At 45.1% G+C, this 8,901-nt stretch overlaps 1 long non-coding RNA gene across 1 annotated transcript; it reads right to left on the bottom strand.

Moving 5' to 3' along the window:
* Positions 1 to 212: 212 nt before the first annotated feature.
* LOC113905394 lies at positions 213 to 8,489 on the bottom strand. Its single transcript, XR_003514662.1, has 3 exons — positions 7,649 to 8,489; positions 3,979 to 4,181; positions 213 to 556 (listed from the first exon to the last, which is right to left on the bottom strand). It is a non-coding gene; the product is annotated as an uncharacterized LOC113905394 (long non-coding RNA).
* Positions 8,490 to 8,901: the final 412 nt, after the last annotated feature.

Raw genomic sequence — 8,901 nt, 5'->3', positions numbered from 1 at the left:
CTTCTCCTCCTGCCTTCAATCTTTCCCAGCATCAGGGTCTTTTCCAATGAGTTGGCTCTTCACATCAGATGGCCAAAGAATTGAAGCTTCAGCATCAGTCCTTCCAATGAATACTCAGGGTTGATTTCCTTTAAGATTGACTGGTTGTATCTCCTTGCTGTCCAAGGGACTCTCAAGAGTCTTCTCCAACACCACAGCTCAAAAGCATCAATTCTTCGGCACTCAGCCTTCTTTATGGTCCAACTCTCACATCCATACATGACTACTGGAAAAACCATATTCTAGGCTCAGCAGATTCAGAGATCTGGATCCTGCTTGCCACCATGGCACTCACAGTTCAAAAGGTGAAAGAGGCCTTTAGCAGCCCACATTCTCCTCTCAGTAAGACTTATGCCCACCCTGAGTTCTTATGAACTTATATAGCCCTTGCCTGACCAACAAGCCACCATAGGCTTCCTTTCCCTGTTGCAGACTTCTATGTCGTGTGTCCCACTATATCAGGAACCCTTTCATCAATGAGTTTATATGAGCATTTCAGTGGGTGTGGATGTATCAGCTGAAAAGAAAAAAGTGCATCTGTTAAGATCCAGGTTTTAGTTCCAAGGACTTGGTTATGCTTGGGGACAAGGCCAGGTTTTTATGGGCAGTTCATACTCTTAGAAGCCCACAGGCTGATTATGTTTGAGTTGTCAGGTTTGAGAATTATAGGCCTTATCCAGACCACCATACCTTCGGTATTAGGAACAACCAAGTCTGAGAAGGGAGTGGCTTTGCAGGGAGTGGCTTCACCTACCCTCACTCTGGGGCAGCAGTTAGGATCCCAATTCACTATGAGGGTGATTTGCTTCTACTTAGTTTTCTGTTTTGAATTCACTTAGATTTAGGAAACAAAAATGGTTCAGGGAGGTGAGGTAAGAGAAAAGGAAAGAGCAAATTAGCCACTATCCCTCCCTGAAAACATTTCTTTGACCACTTCCACCAATGCAAGAGAAGTTCTCTTGCTCTATGTTAGCCTACGGATGTCTGAGCTCTCAGACTCTTATAAGCTAACCACCCCCACCACCTGTGTATCTGGTGATCTGGATATTTGGGGACAGAAATCAATGAGTTCATTCCCTAACTTGGCCTGTGAAGTGAAGTCGCTCAGTCGTGTCCGACTCTTTGCAACCCCGTGAACTGTAGCCTACCAGGCTCCTCCGTCCATGGGATTTACCAGGCAAGAATACTGGAGTGGGTTGCCATTTCCTTCTCCAGGGGATCTTCCAGACCCAGGGATCGAACCTGGGTCTCCCTCATTGTAGACAGAGGCTAATACCATCTGAGCCACCAGGGAAGTCAACCTGGCCTGTGAGCTGGCGTAAACTGACTCTCCCTCCAGGCTCTAGTTCCTGACACAAGTTAGAAAAACATCTCCATTTCTTTTCTAGAATGCGGGGTCTTGAGTACTAGTAGCCTCCCTCAGCAGTAAGCACTGTATTCTCTTATCTGACCCCCCAGCCTTCAGACACCCCATGATCAGACAGCCTGACTAAACCAGGAGGCAGTTGGGTTCCCATCCAGTCTCTGCTGCCCTAACCTCGTGGACTTCATGATTCACGTAGCCTCTTTTGACCTCATCTCTAAAATGAAGGGTCAGGGTCCGCACACCCTATAATTTATGCAATCTTATGACTGTTGCTCAGAGAAAGTTAAATAATTCTTGCCCTTTTGGAGTCACTCCAGTATTCTTGCCTGGAGAATCCCATGGACAGAGGAGCTTGGCAGGCTACGGTTCATGGGGTTGCAAAGAATTGGCCACGACTGAAGCAACTTAGCATAGCGCAGGAGTTCCTAAGGTGTGTTAAAGCTACTGTTATCACAGTCTTCTTCTATGGTGCTGGATCGAGTGGTCAGGGGGTCCCCAGGCCTCAGACAACAGGTTTCTATGGGCCCATTAGTCCCTGTGCTATCTGGTCTTCCGCACACTGTCCACAGCAAATGCAACACCAGACTGAATATGGATCCCTTTTCATTTGAGACCTATGCATGCTCAGACCCTCCCCCACTGACCCTACTGGAGATCCTTCCATGAGAAGGAGAAAATCTAGCACGGGGCTCAGAGCATAAGCCAGACAGCCTGGATGAGAACCCCACCTACTTAAATAGCCCTGAGACCTTGGACAAGTTCAGTCACCTCCCTCTTTTCTCATCTGTAAGATAGGAATAATACTGGTAGCTGCCTCCCAGGGTTACTGTGAGTAAATGGAGCTATGTGAAGTGCTTAGGACACTGCCTGGTGTATATAGTGGTTTCCCTGGTGGCTCAGAGGGTAAAGCGTCTGCCTGCAATGCAGGAGACCTGGGTTCGATCCCTGAGTCAGGAAGATCCCCTGGAGAAGGCAATGGCAACCCACTCCAGTACTCTTGCCTGGATAATCCCATGGAGAGAGGAGCCTGGTAGGTTACAGTCCCAGGGGTCACAAAGGATCGGACATGACTGAGTGACGTCACTGGTGTATAACAGGTGCTTGGTTAATTCTTACTGGTATTATTAGTGTTTCCCCCATTCTTAAGGCATCTGTGTCCCTAATACCCCATCCCTTTAGGTCCCTTGGAAGACTTCCAGGCATTTGAAGGCAATTTCAGGGGAAACAAATATTCTGTAACCAATTTGGCCCTGGAAGGCTCCAAGCAGGATGCAGATGAAGCAAGTTGCAGCCCAATGAAGGCTGGCTCCTGCTGAGGAGTTGGTGCCTCTTGTTTAAGTGAACTGGGCCCCAAATCCCTAATCAGAATGAACTTGTCCTGTGCATGAGCTCCAGATATAATCAAAACATTAGTAATTCTCCTGTTATTTATAATCCAGACCAAAGTTTTCTTTTGATTTGTAACTGAACATATTTCAAACCAGTTGGAACAAATTTGCTTATACTGGTGGCCCAGAACAGCAAGTTATTCCATGAGTCAAAACGTTAGAGACGAGAACATGAGAAGACAAGGTAGGAGGGACTTGAGACAGACCTGAGCCTCCTGCCTGCCAGTGGTTCTCGGGCTCTTCAAGACAGTATCATTTTTTTTTTCTCTTATCATCAGAAACCCACCTTCTCACTGGACAGCTTCCCTCTGTTGACTTCAGGAGAGGAGGGTAGTAGTAACAGTCAAGCTCATGGGGTAATTGAAAGCAGGGCCTTTGTCATCTCGGATTGAAGAGAAGTGCCTCCTTTGATGTTAGCTATACAGCCTCTGTTTTCCCTACCTGGTCCAAACCTCTGTGTCAAAAGAGCCAACACTGAACCCTTAACCCTTTGCTGGGCAAACAGAGCCCAGCAAAGTTACAACTCAGGGTAGATGGAGTCATGGCTTGAGAGCTGCTGATATAAACCATTACCTACTTCTACCCCCGCTACAGATTATTCTTAATGGCAGGTCCCAAACAGTCTTTTCTTTTCTGGCATAAGGCTTAAATAATTCTACTCTTGAACTAGGTCTCCAGCTGTCAGTCTTCCAGCTCATCCCCAATTCTAAAAATCGAATGAAATTTCCAAAGATGTAATGAGTCCCATTTGTTCTCTGCAGTTTGGTCAGGTGTCAGATGGATTATCTTAGAGAGAGAAGAGGAAGGCAAGAGCTTCATTTTGGTGTAATTGTTTCCTCCCAAGACAGGGCACACTTACCCCATGGAAATGAGGCAATGCAACGAAAAGGAACATCAGATACTTCCATGGGGCCTGAGGGGAACTTGACAAGGTGTGTACCACGGCCCAGGCTGCCCTTACCCTTGGGAAAGTCCCTGATGCTGAAGGGAACTGTTGTCTGTTCTGGAGAATCCAGCTAGGGCTCAAAGAGGGGGTCACTCTGTATTTCAGAATATAGCTAACACACTAAAACAGCTCTTTGGCTCAGGGCAGGTGATTTCCCCTCTCCAAGCCCCAGCTTTACAACTGCAAAATGGACACTGTAAAGGTACTGTTTCACTAAGAATGGGATAATGTAGGCATACCTCTTAGCACAGCACCTGAGGCTTGTCAATATTCAGTAAATACCAGCTGTTGTTATTCTTGATAGTGAACCAGCAGGAGGAGGGAGAGGAGCACTCAGATGTTCTTAAGCTTCCTGAATGGCAAGTCTTCATCTTATTCTGGGTTCCTCCTGAGCTCTGCATCATTCTGTAAGTAGGTGAGGCACAGAGCCCCCTTGGGTACCCTTTAACAAAGGAGACCACTGCTGATCAAAACCACACTGAGCAAATGTTAATTGAAAGAAAGACTGGCAAGATCTCCCGCCATCTCTTGGGGCTCCTACTATTACATTGATTAACTATGAGCCAGAAAGTAAGTGTGGGGAATAAAGAAGTTTTTTCCCTTGATAGTGGGCCTCCTGGTTGACCTGAGGGGTCTGAGCAGAGAAGGAACTGTGGAAAATCTTGTCTCAGAGGCTCAGCAGAGTTCATCTTGCACCTCTTGGCAGCATTTTAGGTCTTTTATCTGAGAAGGTGTTCATGCCCATCACTGAGTTCTCAGGTGCCTGCATTTAAAGGCTCTTCAGCATAGGCAAGGACTGTTTCCTTCAGCCTGCTGCTTCAGAGCATCCAGGTTCCATGATTGCCTTATAACAGGCTTGTAATGAGGACTTCTGGGGCTTCCCAGGTGGCCCAGTGGTAGAGAATTGGCCTGCAGATGCTGGAGACACAGATTCTGTCCCTGAGTTGGGAAGATCCCATGGAGGAGGTAATGGCACCCTGCTCCAGTATCTTTGCCTAAGGAATCCCATAGACAGAGAAGCATGGTGGGCTACACAGCCCATGAGGTTGCAGAGTCGGACATGACTTAGGGCATGAGCAATAAGGTCTTTTAGGGACTGTGATCTTTTAGATTTGATAGACAAAGTGCCTGAAGAACTATGGATGGAGGGTCATAACACTGTACAGGAGGCAATGATCAAAACCATCCCCAAGAAAAAGAAATGAAAAAAGGCAAAATGGTTGCCTGATGAGGCCTTACAAATAGCTGAGAAAAGAAGACAAACAAAAGGTAAAGGAGAAAGGGAAAGATACATCCATCTGAATACACAGTTGCAAAGAATAGCAAGGACAGTTTAAGAAAGGCTTCCTAAGTGAACAATGAAAAGAAATACAGGAAAACAATAGAATGAGAAAGACTAGAGATCTCTTCAAGAAAATTAGAGATACCAAGGGAACATTTCATGCAAAGGTGGGCACATTAAAGAACAGAAACAGTATGGACCTAACAGAAGCAGAAGATATTAAGAAGACGTGGCAAGAATAAGCAGAAGAACTGTACAAAAAAGATCTTCATGACCCAGATAATGACGATGCTGTGATCACTCACCTAGAGCCAGACATCCTAGAGTGCGAAGTCAAGTGGGCCTTAGGAAGCATCACTATGAACAAAACTAGTGGAGGTGAAGGAATTCCAGTTGAGCTATTCCAAATCCTAAAAGATGATTTAGCACTTAGCTGTGAAAGTGCTGCACTCAATATGCCAGCAAATTTGGAAAACTCAGTAGCAGCCACAGGACTGGAAAAGATCAGTTTTCACTCCAATCCCAAAGAAGGGCAATGGCATAGAATGTTCAAACTATCGCACAATTGCACTCATCTCACATGCTAGCAAAGTAATGCTCAAAATTCTCCAAGGTAGGCTTCAACAGTACATAAACCGAGAACTTCCAGATGTTCAAGCTTGATTTAGAAAAGGCAGAGGAACCAGAGATCAAATTGCCAACATCCACTGGATTATAGAAAAACCAAAAGAATTCCAGAGAAACATCTACTCCTGCTTCATTAACTATGATGAAACCTTTGACGGTGTGGATCACAACAAACTGTGGAAAATTCTTTAAGAGATGAGAATACCAGACCACCTGACTTGCCTCCTGAGAAATCTGTATGCAGGTCAAGAAGCAACAGAACCAGACATGGAACAACGGACTGGTTCCAAATTGGGAAAGGAGTATGCTAAGGACGTATATTATCACCCTGCTTATTTAACTTATATTACATCATGCAAAATGCTGGGCTGGATGAAGCACAAGCTGGAATCAAGATTGCCGGGAAAAATATTAATAACCTCAGATATGCAAATAATACCACCCTTATGGCAGAAAGCAAAGAGGAACTGAAGAGCCTCTTGATGAAAGTGAAAGAGGAGAGTGAAAAAGCTGGTTTAAAATTCAACATTCAAAAAAGGCATCAGGTCCCATCACTTCATGGCAAATAGATGGGGAAACAATGAAATCAGTGAAAGACTTTATTTTCTTGGGCTCCAAAATCACTACAGATGGTGACTGCAGCCATGAAATTAAGACACTTGCTCCTTGGAAGAAAAGCTATGACAAACCTAGACAGCATATTAAAAACCAGAGACATTACTTTGCTGACAAACGCCTGCATAGTCAAAGCTGTGGTTTTTCCAGTAGTTATGAATGGATATGAGAGTTGAACCATAAAGAAGGCTGAGCACTGAAGAACTGATGCTTTTAAACTGTGGTTTTGGAGAAAACTCTTGAGAGTCCCTTGGATTGCAAGGAGATCAATCCAGTCAATCCTAAAGGAAATCAGTCCTAAATACTCATTGGAAGGACTGATGATAAAGCCGAAGCTCCAGTACTTTGGCCACCTGATGGAAAGAGCCGACTCATTGGAAAAGACCCTGATGCTGGGAAAGATTGAAGCCAGAAGGAGATGATGAAATGGTTGGATGGCATCACCAACTCAATGGACATGAATTTGAGCAAGCTCTGGGAGATGGTGAAGGACAGGGAAGCCTGGTGTGCTGCAGTCCATGGGGTCGCAAAAAGTTGGACATGAGTGAGTGACGGAACAATAACAAGGCACTGTGAATCTCGATCTTTGTAGGGAGAGGATGATTAGAAAACTAGAGAACATTCAAAATTCCACGGGCTGGAAAAGTGTTAGCTTCAAAAGTCTCACCCCACATCTTCTGGGATCAGCCCTAATAGGAACTTTCTATTCTGGGTAGCCCAGAGCCCAAACTTGGCATGGGACTCAAGCTGTCTCTGAAGTACAATAACCCCTCCCTGCCTACTCTGAAAACAGGACTGGGTCCAGGTCTTTTGATGAGGGCTCCAATTTTCTCTAAATAAAAGATTTCTGGTAGAGAAAAAGTTCCCGGCCTCTGAGCAGAGATTTGTTTTATAGAGAAATGAGGTAGACCGGGGAAGTTTTACTTGGGAGCTCCCTCTACTGGCTCTTTGGTAGAAATTCCATAGCAGTCATTTTGCCCTGCCCTGTGGGTAGCAATTTGAGGCATCAGAGCTTCTTGGTGCCTTGAACCAAGGAGAAAATAAGATATCCTGAGCCACCAAGGGGGATGAAATTCCAGAGGCTGGTTTCTTCTGCCTCCTTCATAATTTCATTTAACATTTACTGGGTGCCAACTCAATGCTAAGCATCTTACTTGCATGCTCTCATTAAATACCACAATTGCTTGAGGCAGCCAAGACCTGGGGAGATGTAAATAACTTGCTGGCATCACCAGAGACTAGCAGACCCCGCCCCTCCGTGACATTCATGGTTCTTAGAATTTCCCTGAGACAGAGCGAGAGAACTCAAGAGAAGCGAGGAGCAAGGGACAATGTGAAACTGGAAGTGAAGCTTGTTCTTATTACCTGATATGAATAGGTCATACCTGGTTCCAAGATTGTTCCATAAACTTCCTGGAGCTAGAGCATTCTGAGCCTGTTTTTCTGAAAAAAAGATTCAGTCCATAAGGCAATTACTTACATAGCAATGCTTGTCCAATCTGTGCTCTCTGAAGCTCAGATAGAAAAAAGAAGAACTGCCACAATGACTAAGAAGAATTTCCATGACAGAGGTGAGGCCTTTTAAAATTGTGGCGCATGTTCACACCTGTGTTTTTAAAAATAAAATCCTGTGAGGTAGGGCAGGTAGCAGTACGCACATTTTCTAATTTGGGAATTTCAGGTACCGAGTGCCGTGTTCTAGATTTCAACTGGGAGCAAATGGCACAGTCAAGACCAGAATCTTCACTCGCAGCTCAAGTTCTGACTTTCTGGTTGATATTAGTTGAAATCAAGGTTCTTGATCTGGCTTTTTAACTGCAGGTAATAAAGATCGTGAAACCACCTCCTTGATTTACACACAGATCCTGTCCTGAGTCACTTCTTTCCCTGTTTCAGGTTGGTTCATGATTGAGCTCCCTTGATACAGAGTCATTTGGGAATTTGGAATTACACAAGCCACTTACCTTTTTAAAGTTGGTCACTCACCAGCCCACATTTTCAAAGTATCTAGGTCCCTGGGAGAATCCCACATATTATTTCAACTTTCCTGTACCATGCAAAGGTGTAATCCTTTTCACTTCACGCAGAACCTTAAAGCATTTTTCCACATTGATTCTTCCTGGACATTTGAGATACGGGTAAGTCATAGGATGGGACTTCCCCAGTGGCTCAACAGGTAAAGAATCCACCTGCAGTGCAGGAGATGCAGGAGATGTGGGTTCAGTCCCTGGGTTGGGAAGATCCCCTGGAGGAGGAAACAACCTACTTCAGAATTCTTGCCTGAAAAATCCCATGGACAGACTATATGCAGGCTATAGTCCAAAGGATTGCAAAGAGTTGGACATTACGGGGCATGCACACAAGTCATAGGATCCCCATTCCTCTTTGGATTGAGTGATGCTTTCCAGTTTCACTTCTGTGTCTCTAAATCTACACAGTGGGACAGCAGTCACACCAGATATTACCTACTTGCCCTACCCCTGTCTCAAGACCTCCTTCTAGCTGCCCCTTTCCCAGTAGGCAGAGTGATGTCATAATGGGGTCAGAATGGTACCTGCTGATAATAACACAGCAGATGCAAGAGTAGGCTTACTGCAGCACCTCCTGAACAATTGGGCTGTCATTGTCTTAAACAGAG

Source organism: Bos indicus x Bos taurus, chromosome 15 (genome assembly GCF_003369695.1).
Source record: "Bos indicus x Bos taurus breed Angus x Brahman F1 hybrid chromosome 15, Bos_hybrid_MaternalHap_v2.0, whole genome shotgun sequence".
NCBI classification, from domain to species: domain Eukaryota; kingdom Metazoa; phylum Chordata; class Mammalia; order Artiodactyla; family Bovidae; genus Bos; species Bos indicus x Bos taurus.
The sequence above is the reverse complement of the archived record's forward strand: the minus strand, read 5'-3'. Positions and strand labels throughout refer to the sequence as shown.